Source organism: Mandrillus leucophaeus, unplaced genomic scaffold (genome assembly GCF_000951045.1).
Source record: "Mandrillus leucophaeus isolate KB7577 unplaced genomic scaffold, Mleu.le_1.0 Scaffold149, whole genome shotgun sequence".
NCBI lineage: Eukaryota > Metazoa > Chordata > Mammalia > Primates > Cercopithecidae > Mandrillus > Mandrillus leucophaeus.
The window spans coordinates 3,352,261-3,368,747 of NW_012101465.1; the positions used below are offsets into that span (position 1 = coordinate 3,352,261).

General features: G+C 37.6%; 1 protein-coding gene across 4 annotated transcripts in view; it reads right to left on the reverse strand.

Annotated features, from left to right (window-relative positions):
- Nucleotides 1–16,487, reverse strand: part of THRB (thyroid hormone receptor, beta) — a 366,193-nt gene that overhangs the window by 165,382 nt on the left and 184,324 nt on the right. The window contains exon 3 of one of the 4 annotated variants that reach the window (XM_011974799.1): nt 5,335–5,480. The exons of 2 other annotated variants lie outside the window; for them this stretch is intronic. The gene's annotated coding sequence lies outside the window, so the exon portion shown is untranslated. The remainder of the gene's footprint in view (nt 1–5,334; nt 5,481–16,487) is intronic. One more of the 4 variants, XM_011974800.1, reaches the window with a different exon arrangement.

Sequence of the window (16,487 nt, forward strand, 5' to 3'; positions counted from 1 at the left end):
CTTAAATGTCCATTAGCAGAAGACTCAGTAAATAAATTTTGGTACATCTAATCATTCAATGGACTAATATGTGGCTGTTGAGAGAAAAGAGAGAGTAACATACAGTGAAAGTTATATAGAGAGGCATGAAAAGGTGCCAAATTTTATTATTTAAGGAAAAAGATTTAATCTGTGTTAAATACAATGTGTGTGCATATATACATATATATGCACATATATATATGCACACACATATATACACACACTATATCTACAATATTTCTGGTAAGGCATACAAGAAAATGAAAAAATGCAACTAGTGGTCACCTATAGGGAGTAGGGCTGGAAGTTTGGGAGGGGGCCTTCTACATTTCATTTTATATCCTTCTGAACTGCTCAATGTTATTACTATTTTTACCATAAACATGGATTGCTTTTACTAAAATGCTTTTTTAAGTGCTTCAGGGCCATAGTAGCTATAAAAATTAAGTCTTTCAGTCCCCAGAAGCATCAGGGACACATCCAATTCTAATATTTTTATTTTTAGATGGCCACGAGGCTCTGAACTGAGATGTAGATGCAGACCCCAAAGTGTGTTGTGCTGGTGCCCTCCTCTAAGCTCCCTGTGCTCTCCACTGTGTGTATCACCTTGTTTCAAGCCGTTCTCCCTGGCTGGATGTTAAGCTTCCTGCTGGGGGTCAGGAACCATCTTGTCCTCATTCATGACTCCCTGGTTCTCAGCACTGTGCCTGGCAAATAGTGGACTCTCAATAAATCTTGTAGAGTAAAGAAGTCAGTGGTCTCATTTCAACCATAGTTCTAACAGGATAATTAAATGTTAGAGTTAAAAATTCAGTAACAATACCAGAATGCTATAACCAAGGGATTTTAGCTGCCTGTTTGGACCAGATCCCTCGGCTCCTGGGCCCTCTAACTGAACTATGGCAAGGGAATCTTGGACTATATAAAACACTGGGGTCTCATAAACTACATTGAGCCTTTTCAATGAAAAAACAGAGTTTTGGCTAAAGTTAAAAAAGTTTAATTTATTTAAAATTTAGTCAATTTTATCAATTTTCTAAAAATAGCATTTGCTAGAATTTCTCAGCTGCAAAGTTTTTGTTTGTTTGTTGCTCATAATTTTTTGCACCTGCTACCACTCACTGGTCTGTCCCGGAATCAAGTATAAAATATGAGCTGGTTTTACCCAAAATTAGGCATGTTACTTTTAAAAGTTCCTGGCATCATCATTTTGGGGTGGTTTGAAAGGGTGTCATGACTTCTACAAACTCTGATACCTGAATGGATTTGAGAATGTTGAGGCATGTTGATCATTAAGCTATTGAGTTTTCCCTAGAGTGTGGAGTCACCCATCCCAGTATCATTCAGTCATACTGCAGAGTTCTCCCTTTCTAGGCTGTGCCCCTAGAAAGAGAAAGACATGAAAATCATGGAGAAAGGAATGAAAATCAACTAGAAATGCCCTTCCCCTTCTTACTAAGAAAACTCTAGCTCATTATGGTAATCTATCATTTTATTTAAAATTATATACTATGTCAAACATGCAAAAAAGAATAGAGGACAATATTGCACAATCCAAGAATATGCTACCTCAATTAATCAAATTGTACCATTTTGCCATAATGCTGAATTTAGTGTTTATCTGTCCCGTGAACATTTTTATTCTGTTACAAAGGTACAGTAATCTGTTCTTTTACCAACTAAAACTTTCAATAAAATGAGGCCAGATGAATTCAGTTCACTCAAATGGAATTTGGGTATAGGGTATAATTTCCTGAGCATGGCCTGATTACATTCCCAAAAGCCATCTAGGGTAGGGAGGCTTGACTAAAATAGGCTGTGTCCAGGTTGTGATCAGTGCAGCAAAGCAGATGCCACTGTGGCGGCTGCAGCATCAAGTTTAGTTTAGACTCACTGTTAATTACCACCCACTACTCAAACTCTTTCTTACCATCCACCTTCTCTTCCTCCAGAGTCCGAAAATGCCTGGTACTTGGATTTCCAGTATGGTAGATTGTTTCCACAAATGGCTGCAATAATCCCTGCCGTCCTGCATGTCTCTGGCAATGTGACTTTGTCATTCCTTTCATCAAGAGAAGTGGACTCCTTCTGAATTGAGCTGACCCTGCGGCTTGCTTTGATCAACAGAGTGCATAGGTGACACTGTGTGGCTTCTGAGACTATGTTTTAAGAGGTTTTTTAGTTTCTACTTTTATACTTTTCTGGAAACCAGCTACCATGTAAGCAGTCAGACTATCCTGAGGCAGCCATGCTGTGAGGAAGCCCAAGCTAACTACATGGAGAGACCATGTGAAGAAAGATAGACACCTGGCCAACCCCCAGGTCATCTTGGATGTTGTAGCTCCAGCAGATGCCATGTGAAGCAGAAATACCACATTGCTGAGCCCAGCCCAGAATGCAGAATCATGAGAGGTAAAAAATAGTTGTCTAAAGCAGCTAAGTTTTAGAGTGATTTGTTACACATCGTTGAGTAACTGACTCACCCAACCTCCCTTAATGCTAAGGTATGATCACATGACCCAATTCTGGGCAATTAGATGTAAGAGGCAGTTTGTCAGAGGTAGTATGAGGAGGGTTTCTGGAAGATATTTTTTCCTTCCTGTAATGAAGACACATGTGACGAAAAACTGCTTCTCTTTTGATCTTTGGATGTGGCTGTGTGAACATATGCTGCCTAGAGGTGTGACTCTGAGGGGACAGCCTGGGAACAAAAGGCAACACGGAGGCAATGGTAGGGCAACAAGATGGAGGGCACCTTGATGACCTGTCATGCCACCCAATTAACTAAATTAAACCAACTACCTCTGGAGTTCCTGCTATGTGAAAGAACTCCATTAAGTCATTTTGGGTCTGGAATTCTGTATTTCACAGTCAAATGACACAAATGCTATTTATTTGACTCTAGGGACTAACAAGGAAACTTTCCCTTAATGCTAGCAGCATGCTGTTTTCTAATAATACACTGGCTCTCAGCACAATCATCCAAGGTGCTAAAACAAACAGGATAGAGATGTCTTCACTGAAATGTAAGAAATCACCTGTGAATTCAATAAAATCCATGTTAGCTTTCCGAAATACTATGTCCAAAAATGTCCCTGTAACTATGACACCAACTCAAATTCCTCACATACTTATATTTTAAATGCTGTCCTAGGTCGGAAAACTCACCACCTGGAAACCCGATCTAAATGTATAAGGGGAGCTGATATTCTTTATAAGAGGTCAGACATAGGCACAGCATTGTATTATTGAAACTAGCTCAAGATAGAAATATGAAAAGAAATCTTGAATATATATATATATAAAATTTGGAAAAGCCAAGTAATTAATATCTAAAGATGGTAAGTGATAGCCCTAACTGCATGCATGTATACTCAGAAGATGCAAGAAGGTACATTTTTCTTTGGGGACTATTTTACTATACAATAATACAGTATACAATTACTAGGGCAGGCATTTAAATAGGCACAAGTGTGTTTATCTGAGGTTATTGATTAGTATGCAACTTCTTCACCTGACATTAAATTGAGTGATTGAATGGTACTTTTTACTGTGACATAGCTTAGTGTTTTGACATAAGTACAAAGACAAGTTTTTGTTCAGAAGTTAAGTGTTCCACTTAAGACAATTATTGTGCCAGGAGTTTCTTTTGCTTGCAAATTTTATTTCAGTTAAGTTTGTCTAGTATAACACTACTTAGTGGCTACTTTGCACTTTTGAATGGAATTGAAACTTGCTAGCCCTCTTCATTTTCTTTGGCTTAGGAAAACCCTATATCACAGAGTGCTAGGAGGTCAGCTTGGGGTTCCTGAGGTTTGGGTCTCAGGTCTAGGCCAACTAAGAATCCTTGGGCCAGTCAGTGAACCTCTCCAGTTGTCAGGTTCCCTATCTGTAAAGGGATGGAATTTATCAAGCACTGTCCAGTGAAACTTTCCGTGATAATGTCAATGCTTTATATCTGCACTTTCCAGTATGGTAGCCATTAGCCCTGTGTGGCTACCAACCATTTAATTTTGTTTCATTTTATTAATTTACATTTGAATAAAATAGCCACCTTTGGCTAATGGCTGCAGTAATGGACAGCACAGATAGGTGATCTAGGTCCTTCTGATCTAAAGGTTATTTGCTCCTCCTACCCCAAATTTCCACTTAGTTTTCTCTTTCCTACATTTGCCTCTATAACAACTCTCCAGTCTTTTTATTTCACTTAGAATTAAAGGTCAGATATGCCTTTACTGCCATTCCAGCCTAGAGTCAAGAGCTTAAAATTAACTATAAGCATTAACCCACTTCTTGAAATGGAGAAAAGGACCAGCTCTTAGAGTTTCTTTGATCTTCCATTAGAGCTCAGTTGGAGAGTCAGGAGTTATTTGGATGGAATAAGATCTGACATTTATTGAGTCAAAAGGCAGCATTGATGTGGCTTCCTATTTTAGGATAATGTCAGCTTCAGTTAGAAGCTTTACTTTCCAAAGCTCCTGCTAATAAATATGGCCAAATTGTTAGGATGGGCAATTCTTTTGCAAACACTGTCTACTGCAATTACGTGGTGTGACCCCTACTATGTGCCAAGGCACAGGACTGAGTTCAGAGACCGAGAATATGAGTAAGTTTCCCTCCACTAATAAAAGCCTAGGTCTAACAGAAGAGCCTGACCAGAAGATAAATATTTATAACACACTGTGACACATCCTATGACCAATACATGAACAAAAGTGCTGTAAGAGTACAGAGAACAGAGCAAGCCCTTGTCTTCCTTTCTGGGGAGCCGGGAGAGCATAAAGGAGGTATCCTGTGGAGGGTGATCAGGAGTTAACTGCAGTACCAAGGAGGGGGAGGATGTCCCTGGCAAAGGAGCATGGCTTCTTAAGGGATGTCAGTTAAACAAGGCTATCCACACACTTCAGGTTTGAGTTTCAGGGAACTCAGCAAGAACTGAGTGCTGATTTTGCCACTTCCCGCTGAAGAGCCCTTTAGCAAGATGATTTCTCAAATAGGTAAAATGAGTCAAACTTTGGGTTCTGAATCTTTGTGAATTTCAAGGAGCAACTTTCACTTCCTTGACAAATGACGAGCGGCCCTAGTACTTCTAACCCCATATAACTCTCCCCGTATAGTATGAGAAATCACAAGGCATATCTGAGGGAAGACATCTTTTGAAGGCACTGAAAGCAAGGTAGAATCCATGGGTTAGAAAGGAGATAATGAATTAATAAGAAGTATAAGTGGTGAGTGAGTAATAGGAAACATAAATTTTTCCCATCAAAACAACCATTTCTTATCACCACAGTGACTGAATTTTGGCATACATACATTACTTCCAACAGTCTAATGCTAACCTCTGTGAATAAGAGGCATTCAGTCTTCAAGACGTTTGTTTTTCTGCATTTCCTCTTCCTACAGTGAAGTCACTGGGGGCAGATGAAATATAAAATGCTGGAGTTTGCCTCTCTGGCGAGCTGCAGAGAGGAATTTCTGCATTACTGTGATCATCTATTTAATTGTAGCACTTAGTTGCTTATACAAAGCAGTTCTCCTGTTCTTGCCCTTGCCATTTAGAAATTTACAGGCTAAAAAGAGGACGATGACCCAGACAAGTTATGAAGGCCCTATAAACAAATGCATACTCATTATAGAAACATTTAATAAACAATTTGCCTTACGTGGAATGCACGGGCCAGGTAAACGGTGGGATGCTGGTGGATGGATTTGTCTTGAAGCACTTAAATGATGTGAAGTTCCCTCACTGTTCTCACCTGCTGTTGATAAGTAGCTGTAACAGACTTCCAAGCTCCTTCCCTCCGTTTCGGAGAGCTGTTCCACAAATGATGCGGCGCATGATCATCACCTGGGAGCTTTAAACAATCCGGATGCTCAGGTCACATCCCAGACCAATTAAATCAGAAGCTGTGGGTTTAGGACCCAGCCCATAATGTATTTTAAATTCCTCAGGTGATTCCAACTTGTAGCACGTGTAAGAGCCTGTGTTTTAGACTTTAGAGCAGTGGTTCCTAACTTTTGAATTTAAAAAATACACATTTCTGGGCCCCACCCCAGACCTACTCAATCACTATCTCTGGGGGCAGATTTTCGTGTTACTTTCTAACAAACTCTTAGGTCAGTTTGATTCCAGCCCTTAGTTGAAAACCTTGTTCTAAAGCATCGAGTTTCTATTTCTGCTGTGATGTTGTGCATATGAAATGTGAGAAAACAGGTCTTGCACAGGTCCATTCAAGACTACATAGAGGGTATTTACTTATTTTGGTTTCAACTTTTTATTAAAGTGTCACACACTTAAAAATAGACACATGCAGAGATTGAAAGTGTGCCTTGATGAAGGATCACAAATTGTGTCACTGGTACCCAGATCAAAAACCTGAAGCTTACCAATCCCCTACAATCCTTCCCTTGTAGGTACCACCTATGCCCCATGGGAACCACAAACCTGATTCTAACATTTCTCCCACCTGAAGTTTTATTTGTTCCAATTCAGTACAATTGCAGTAAAGCTGACTTAATTTCATGCAAATAATTACTCAGGTCTCATTAACAGGCCATAGTATTTTGAGGACAAATGGCCTAACACATCTTGTACTGCATTTGTTTATGATTATTTTAAACAAGGAAGAAGAAAATGGGGCCAGGAAAAACTACTGTCTCTGATTTTCATAGATTGTTAGTTACTGGGTACAATTTTCAAATACTTTTTACCCTAAGCCTTGTAACACCTCTGTACAGATAAGAATTATCGTCATCTCTACTTAACAGATGGAAAAATAGAGCCTTAGGGAGGAAGTGAATTGCCAAGATTTGGCCTCATGATCCTCTTACATGGAAGGCCTTTCCCTCCATTGCTGCATGCACACTGTCTCTCACCTTTGTAACCAATTGAGACTTTAACCTCCTGTAAAAATCAGCATGGAAAAAGGTCTCTCGACATGATTGTGGATTGTGACTAATTTGATTGTTTTTAAAAAATTCATTCCAAAATACTTTATGAACTAAAGGTCTCAAATCATATAGATAAGTTTTTTAAGTTAATTCTTTTTCCTGCTTAGAAAAGTAATTTACGTACACTGTAGAATAAAATAAAAATGTAGAGGAAACGAAGAGTCATGCATTATAACTAAGGGTTCTTTAAAAATAAGAAAGACCTTCAAGACCCTGGACTGGGTAGTTCTCCAGCCTTGCCGGGGGGAAGGAGAATGAGTAACTTGATCTTTGGATGCTTTTCAAGAAATTTAATGTGAATAACTTATTTCTAAGTGTCCTGGAGTTGGTACAGACCCGATGCTGTATCCTATACAATATGCAAAAAAATCTGAAAAGATCAAGAACTCTTATCTGATCTCTGTTTTTCACAGATTACCAAGTGTAACTGCATTTCCCCCACAATTTTTTAAAACAGTTCCTGTGATCATAGAAACTTTCTTTTTTTCCCATTTGTTAATAGAATTGGCTGAAATTGTGGTATTTAGAAATTTATCATCAGTACATCTGAATTCTTAACAGAAATTCCAGGAAGCCTTGAGGTTTCTGGGCAAGTATGCTTTTTTTTTTTTTTTCCCCCTCAAACATACCAGAGTTTATACCTTTAAATGCATGTGGTTTTCTCTGGAGGAGGAAGCAGTGTACTTTTTCAGTGTGTTCCTATTGCTGAAAATACTCCAGGGGAATTACAGGAAACAGGAGCAGGACAGCTTTGAGCTGCACATCTCAACACTGACTCTCAATTCTTAGACTAAATGGCATAAAATTTTTCTCACTTACTCAGCAATGACTCTTCAAAAGCCACTGATTACATCTCTAGATCTGTCCAGTCAACACAAAACAATATTCTCCCTATGCCTGAGGGAGGGCAGAACACTTTGCTACTCCTGGAATGTAGCATATACTCACAGGCAGCGCCACCTCCTCACCTGAGGCTGAGAAACCAGAGACCCAGGGTGGCTGGTTACACGTGACTTTGCTCAGTTACACCAGGAATTAAGGACAAAGTTGACACACTATTCCAGGTGTTGTGACTCAAAAGAAAGGAATCTTTTTCACTGAAACACTCAAACATGGATTCTCGCATGGTCTACCAATCGCTCTGGCCATGATAAAACCTAACACTTATCCATGCATATAGTTCTCAAATCTGTATGGATACAGGATGCAATATCCATGATACAGATGCACCACATTTATTTCCCAACTATTCCCCAATTTCTGGGCATTCGCTTGGTTTCCAGATTCTTCTTTCCCTCCCCACAACAATGATGCAATAAAATTCCTGTACACAGAATTTTGCATATCAATGCTTTTATTTTTATGGGCTAGCTTCCAAAAGCTGGGTCATATATGATATCTCTCTGTGTTTTTTATTAATAGAGTTTGCTAGATTGCTTTTCAAAAGTTCAAAGACCACAGGAATGTATTAGACTGCCCCCATCTCTTCATCTAACTGCAGTGGTGGATATCACCACTCCTTTGAAATTTTTACTAATTATTTTTTAAATTTGCAATACATATACTGGGTAGATTTGTATTTGGAATATATTACAAGCTTGAATATGTCAATGAAAAAAGTTAAAATTTTACTAATTTGACGGGAGGGGTATCTCATTGTAGTGACTGAATGGTAGACCCCCAAAAGATATGTCCATGTGTTAATCCCCCAAAACTATGAATATGACCTATTTTGGAAAAGGAGTCTTTGTGGATATAACTAAGGATCTCTACATGAAATCATCCTGGCTTATCTGGCAGGCCCTAAATTGAATGACAAGTGTCCTTATGAGAGATACACAGAGGGGAGACACAGGGAGAAGAGGTGAGGGCCATGTAAAGATGGAAGAAGAGATTGGAATTACACATTCATAAATCAAGGAACACCTGGAGCCACCAGACTCTGGAAGAAATAGGGAGGGATTCACTCCTAGAATCTTCAGAGGGAGCGTGGCCCTCTCAGAACCTTGATTTCAAACTTCCTCTCCCCAGAACTGTGAGAGTATATTCCTGTTGTTTTAAAACACCAAGCTCATGTAATTTGTTACTGCAGCCCTAGGAAACTAAATATACTCATTGTTACCATAAACTTTTGTGTTTTTCTGAAAACTTCTGAGGTTGAGCGTATTTTCATGTGGTTTTAATGATCATTTGAATGTACTTTTCTATGAGTTAACTAGTCATAGCTTTTCCCCATTTTCCCTACTAATTCTTATGAATGCTGTGACAAGGCAGACATTAACACTTTGACACATGTTGTAATCACCTATCTAGCCTGTATTTTTGAGTTTGTTCATGATATGTTTGGTCATGCAATTAAAAAAATTACATGGTACACTATGCTTATCTTTTTATCCATTCCTTATTCATTAGCTCCATATTGATTATAAACATTCCCCTGACACTTGGGTTATAAAATTATTCTCCCAAATTTTCTCTAAAATGTTTGTGGTGGGCACAAAGATGGTTCCCCAAGAAGTCCATGACTTCATTGCCACATCCTGTGAAAATGCAATCTAAAATGGCAAAAGGGACTTTGCAGATGTAATTAAGGGTACAGATTTTGAGATGGGGATATTATTCTGCATTATCCAGGTAGGCCCAATCGAGTCACCCGAGTCCTTGAGTGGCAGATGTCACTATGGAAGACGGGTTGGAGAGATGCAATATTGTTGACTTTGAAGATGGAGGGAGGAAGCCAAGGAGTATGGCTGACCTCTGAGAATGGCAAGAAAGTTGATTCTCCCTCAGAGGCTGCAGGCTGAAATCTAAGCCCTGTGAACCTGTATCAGCCTTCTTGCTTACAGACTGTAAGGCCATAACTTGGTGTTGGCTAAGCTGCTAGGTTGGTGATAATTCGTTATGGCAGCAATAGCAAATCAATACATCTTTGCTGCTTAATTTAAATTAATGTGTACCCTTATCCACCTATCATTCACTTTTGAACATATTAGCAAGTATTAGCATCTACAACGTTAGTTCTAGATGTACCCTCCAATCTGCTGTACTGATCAATTTGTTTACTCCTTTGCCAATATCCGGTTGTTTTGATTTAGTCACTTCTATATGTTCAAGTACCTGATAAAAGACAAGTTAGCCTCCTCTGTTCTTGTTTTGTTTTTTAAATAGTTTCCTTAGGTTTTTACAGATTTTGTTTTATGTCCTTTAAATCATTATTTTTTGTTGTATCTTAAGTCTTTTACAATTTATGTTGTTATGGTGAAAATTCTATCTCCATTGGTAATTGATAATTCTTGTAAATAAAGCATACCACATACAACGGTGTCTCACGGCCTTTGAACTTGCGGTTCACTCTGCCTGAACTGGAATGTGCTTGTCACAGTTGTCTGCATAGCAGAATTCCTCACGAACCTCAAGTTTCTGCTCAAATGCTAACTTATTGTAAGTGAAGCCCTCCCTAACCACCTCATAGAAAACAACACACCACTGCCTGCCAGCCATTCCGTTGGCTAAGCATTTACTATACTTCTTCTCTGGCTTTATATTTTTCCCCATAGTCCTTGCCACCATCTGGCTTACCTAGTCATTTATTTTCCATTACCCCCAACTAATATATATAAGCCCTATGCAGAAAAGGACTTTTTTTCTTTTGTTCACTACTGTAGCTCTAGGGACCAGATGAATGCTTAGTATTCAGTGAGTGTTTAATAAATATGTGTTGAATGAATGGCTATAAAGAAGACTTACTGATTTTTCTACATTTATTTTTTAGTCTAACTGCCTTGTCAAATATTCTTACTGATGGTTGCAGTCCAGTTTTTTACTGGAGTCCTCCCAGTCTTACAGGTATACAATCATGTCATCAACAAAAGAGGTAATATTTCTCATTTGGTTGTATTCATTATGCCAATTACCTCTTGGCCCACTAAATTCACAGGGACCCCTGAAACAAAGATGAACAATGTTGGTGGAAGCACAGATCCTTATTTGTTTTTCACTTGATAAAACAAACACAAAGAAAAGTTACAGAGACTCCTCCCTGTATCCAGGCCCTGTGCCATGAATCTTCGCTATGAATCTTTGCAGTGCCCTCATATTTTGAGTCTAGGCTTAGTGAGGTGAGTGCTTGGGCCAAAGGGTGGTCAGCAAACATGATGCCTGAACAGTGCTTCTCACACTAGGCTTGCTCTTGCTTCTCGGCCGCTACCTGGGCTAGCCTGCTGCAGGAAGAGAATATGTTGTGGAGTTTTTCCGATGTTTTTTAGTAGAGGCCATCCTCAATCAGCCCACAGCTAGCCAGCCCCAGACATCAGACACGTGCACATGCCTGATTATCATCTCAGAGCTGCTGAGATGATCTATAGCTGACCACAGACGTGCAAGCAGGCCCACTCCAGATCCCCTGATCCCCCCGTGAGTTACACATGTTAATTGTCACTTGTCATTGAGGTTTGATAGTTATGCAACATTACTGGGACAAGAGATAATTGATACATTCTCTTATGCCTAATTTTACTGCAAGGAGCCTGAGAGTTTTGCCATTAGAATTCTGTTACTTGTTAGTTTTTGGTGGATCGTCTTTATCATGTTTAAGTGAAACAGAAAAATACGCCAACTAAGTTTTTAAAAAATGGCTGCTGCATTTTACAGATCCATTTTCTACATGTACTTTTACCATCTTTTTCCTCCTTTAATGTATTGATCAGACAAATATTTCGATAGATTTCCTAACTTTTAACCATGTTTAATTCCAGGAATAAATTTTTCTTGATCATACAGCATTACTTTTTTTTGAGATGGCTTTGGAATTTACTTGGTAATATTTTATTCCAAAGTTTTCCCTTATGTGTATATGTGAAATTAGCTCATATTTTTTTTTTAGTGTGTATTTGCTTGGTCAGAGTTTTGAATAAAGATTATAATAGCTTTGGGAAATGATTTTGAAACTTTCATAATTGATCAAGGAGTCCAAATACAAGAAAGGACATAAATATTTGAATAACATATTCTACACACTCGATCTAATAGATTTGTACACAGAACTCATGTCATATGAGTTAATAAAATACATTTCTGATTGTCCATGGAATATTAATAATATATAAATCACAAGGTTAAAACGAACACCTTCACTTATTTTTTTAAAAGTAGATATTTTGATAGGATATAATCTTAGATCATAAGCAAATAAAATTGATTTTAAATAAAGCAATAGCTAGTAAATTTTATCTACCTGAAAAATAAGAAATATCCTTTATAATAGCTGTAGGATTCATGAGAAAAGCAAAATTAAAATCATAAGCTATCTAGTATCAATAAAAAAGAGAATATGTCCCATCCAAAGTTATGAAACACAGCTAAAGCTATACTCAGAGGAAAAATGTGTGGCTTATAGCTATAATACCTTCATTATTGAAAAACTAAGACGTTAACATAGTACTAACCTTAATAAGTTTCATGAAGAACAAAAATATAAACCTAAATAAAGTATGAAGAAGGAATTAATAAAGATAAATGCTGAAATATAGTGGAAAACAAAAATAATAGAAAGAACAAATACAATCAAAAGCTGGTTCTTTTATAAAATATATAACCATCTTATGAATATGATTAAAGGAAGAAGAGGGGGAAATACTAGGATTGAGCAAATAGAGAGAAACAGGTGCACAAAGATGAAAATGATTATTAAGAAAGTACTAGAACTAACCCCATTGTAATAGATGTGAAACCTAGAAAAACTGGATGATTTCTTAGCAAAACAGAAATTAACTGACCCAAGAGGAAGTACTAAAATGTAATAAGAAGAGACAGAAATGGTGATTAAAAGTCTATCATTTAAATGGCGGGAGGAAGTATCAGGATTAAATAATTTCACAGCTGGGTTCCATTTAACTTTTAAAGAACAGATAATTCCAATGCTACTTAAACTAGTCTAGCCCATTGAAAAATATGAAAACCTCCTGAGTTTATTTTATGAATTATATAGATCAGTGGTTCTCATAGTGTGTTTCCTGGATCAGCAGTCTCAGCATCAGCATCATATGGGACCTTGTTAAAAAGTCAAATTATCTGTCATCCCCCCAGACCTACTGAATCAGAAACTCTGGGGTTGGGCATCCAGGAATCCAAGATGATTCAAGTGCACGCTAAAGTGTGAAAACCACTGCTGTAGAGGTAGCTGGTCTACATCTTATATACAAAAGGCTACAGGTTGGGTAGGGGCGGTGGATGTAGCATCAATACCCTAGGGTTGGGACTTCCGCTAGCAATAGAAGTTGTATGTGTAGGGTAAGGTCAAGGGGGATTACAATTACTGGTATTAATATTAGTAGCTGCTTATATAATGGTAGAAATCATAAGTGGTAATTGATCCAAAACTAATTTAGACATGGCCATTTGCATACTGCATTCTCATTACCAAATGAGAAAAAGTATATTTTCATTGTAAAAGCAAACTGGTTACAGTGGGTTGGAAGCATTTTAATACATTTTAATAATGAGGTAAAGAGGCATGTGAATTTCACACCACAGACTTCAGGCATTTCACACCCATTCTTCTCTCATTTCCCTCTGTATCTACCATAAAAAGTATTATTATTAGTTCAATGTTTTAGATGAGGACAAAAAGGTTCAGAAAATTTCAGGAACTTTCCCGAGAATACCGAGTTCTATGCAGCATTCAAAATCAGGTTTACCTTCCTCTAATCGTGCCTTGGCATCTCCTACTAAATTCTTAGAACTTTTTTTCCAAGACTGGGCTGACTCCCAAGAAATCTGAGTCTATCTCCTCCCCAGTGGGCTTCTAAAAGTGTTTCTTCCAACAGATAACAAACATACTTCCTCCTCTTGTTAATTTAGACATGTTTCAAAGTAAAAGTCCTTCAATTTTGTTGTTGTTGTTGCTTTACCTCAGAAACTAACAAATCTTTACCCAGGCTATATAATAGAAACAATTTTAATATTAATAGCCCAGTCAGTCATTTGAGGATTAAGGGCCTGGGGTTTGCTTTGGCACGCAGAAGGAATATTGGTTACCTGCAATTCTGGTTTTCGGAAGGTTCACAACTGTAATAGATAGCGGCTCCCCGAATCTAAATTTCCTGGCACATGCCAGGCCTGCACTGGAAAGCTCAGATTTCCCTGCTTCAGACCACCCACGGGGAGGAGGCAGGAATCTGTCAACAGTGTGGTCTCCTCTATAAAGCTGCCTTCCACAGAGGGCTCTGGTTCCTCACACTGAGATGCAGTGCACAGGCCAAGATGATTGGGTTGTCATAAATATAGATTCCCTGAAAGCAGGATTTATAAATGGACTGGGGAACAAGGGAAAAATTCTCCCAAAGAAAAATAGCATACATTTTCTTTGTATTTGCCTGCATGTATCTGGCTCATTTGGACTACAGGAATGGTGGTGGCTGCATCACAAAATTTGCAAGGTGATCAGAACAACTGGTCTCAGTTTTTTCTAAGGCATAGCATATTTTGGCTACTGGGTCAAGAAACAAACTGTTAGGTTTACACCCTCTGCCTCCTGCCCATTGCTCAAAGTCCTTGAATTGGCACATTACTGTGCAGAATGTGATATACAACCCTGTAACCATGTAGAGTTGGAGTCTGATGAAACTTCTCAAGAGAGCTAAAATCTATCTGGATGTAAACAGTTTTCTCTTTACTTTCCCACAATTAACTGAGAGTTTAGTAATCACTTAGGGAGGCACACTATTTATTAGGAGCCAATTAATTAGTCTATCATATCTGGTTCTAAAAAAAGTCATACTTTAAAAGCAAACCACAATTATAGATCATTCCTTTTTTCTCAAAATAAAAAAATGAATCCTCATATGAGAGTTCTTGGCTGTTTTTATAAATATAATAATAAATCATAATAAAATACTAATGTTACTTTCTTACTTGGCAATAATTTTTAATTAGACTAAACAAGTATATACTCATTGATGTTGGCAAGCAAATTTTGATATTCTACACAGTGCCATGTGTATGCTGAACACTATCTGAAACCATGAATTATTTTTAAATTTACTGAGGAGAAATAACATGGTAAAGTCTGAGCTAAAGTTTATTTGTTTAGAACATAAAAGGAACACATGCTCATTGGAGAAAAAATTTAAAACTACAGAAAAGCATTAAAAAATCACTAGTAATGCAACTATCCAGATCTCTCAATTCTTATTTCCTTTTGTTTTTTATGCATCTGTTGTTTTATATAGTTGAAATTCTAAATAAATTCCCTTTTTATTCTTTTCCACCTAACATTATAACTGAACCATTTTCCCATGCTATAACCTCTTCATAAACAGTACTTTCAACGACTTTATATGGTTCACCATGTAGATATAACATTATGTATTTAACATTCTCCTATTGAAAGATATTTGGCTGATTTCCAAATACAAATAATGCCACAAATAACTTTCTGTGCCAAAATGTATTTCTGAATTATGGATGATTTTTTTAAGGAAATATTTTCAGAAGCATTCCAGAAGATCCCAAAATTACTGCTAGAAAGAATACGAATATTTAGTAAACTATTGATATGACTGCAAATTGCTGTCCCAAACCATTTGCTTAAAGGGTCCTTCAAGAATTTCCCTGTGACTTCACTCTCTCCATACTCAAAGATTTCTGCCAGGTTCCAGTTGCCTTGAGCTGAAGTATAAAAGGTTGCCCCCAGGGGTTTCAGGCCATTAGCTAATGGCCTGTTTCCACAGTTCATTGTGGTCAAGTTAAGACTATGAGTATATACGGGCAACCACTGAAATAGCTTTTGTCCCATTGCTGCAGCCTGTGAATTTTGCCCACCCAGCAAAGAAAGTGAGAGGTTGAGTTTTGAAGAAGAGCAGGCTGTAAGTTGTCAGAAAGGTAGGGGAAGGGATGTTAGGTAGGACTGTAAAATAAGAGCCACCATGGCACATGTTTACCTATGTAACAAACCTGCACTTCCCACACATGTACCCTGGAACTTAAAATAAAAGTTGGAGGAAAAGAAAAAAAATAAAAAAATAAAAATTAAAACAAAAGAAGTTCTAGACAGTTGAACTTACTAAGGGAGATAGCAAGGAGTTAGAATGTACTAAAATAATGATATTATGAATAACAATAATGGTTAGTTTATTAGAAACATAGGCATAACTACTACCAAAATGCAGGCTTTAAAATTTGGAATTTTATGAAAGAATTCGTAAAGGTTAGGGTGTTATGAAAATTTTAAGTGTCTTTGCCAAGCCTTGTTTGAGGTCCTACTATGTAAAATCGCTGGTGGATACACAACATCCCTCTTTTTTGAAATATAAAGTACAGTAGGTAGCTAAATAGGCATAAATCATTCTGGAGTGAATGAAATCTTTGTTATAAAGACAAATAGACAAAAGTAAATTTGAGGCATGTGAAAAACTGCCTTGTTAAACAGGAGAATGGAAAATTGTTTTATTAATAGGTAGATTGTAATCTTTGGTCTTTTGTGTAGATGTGTACTTAGAACTCTATACTTACATTTT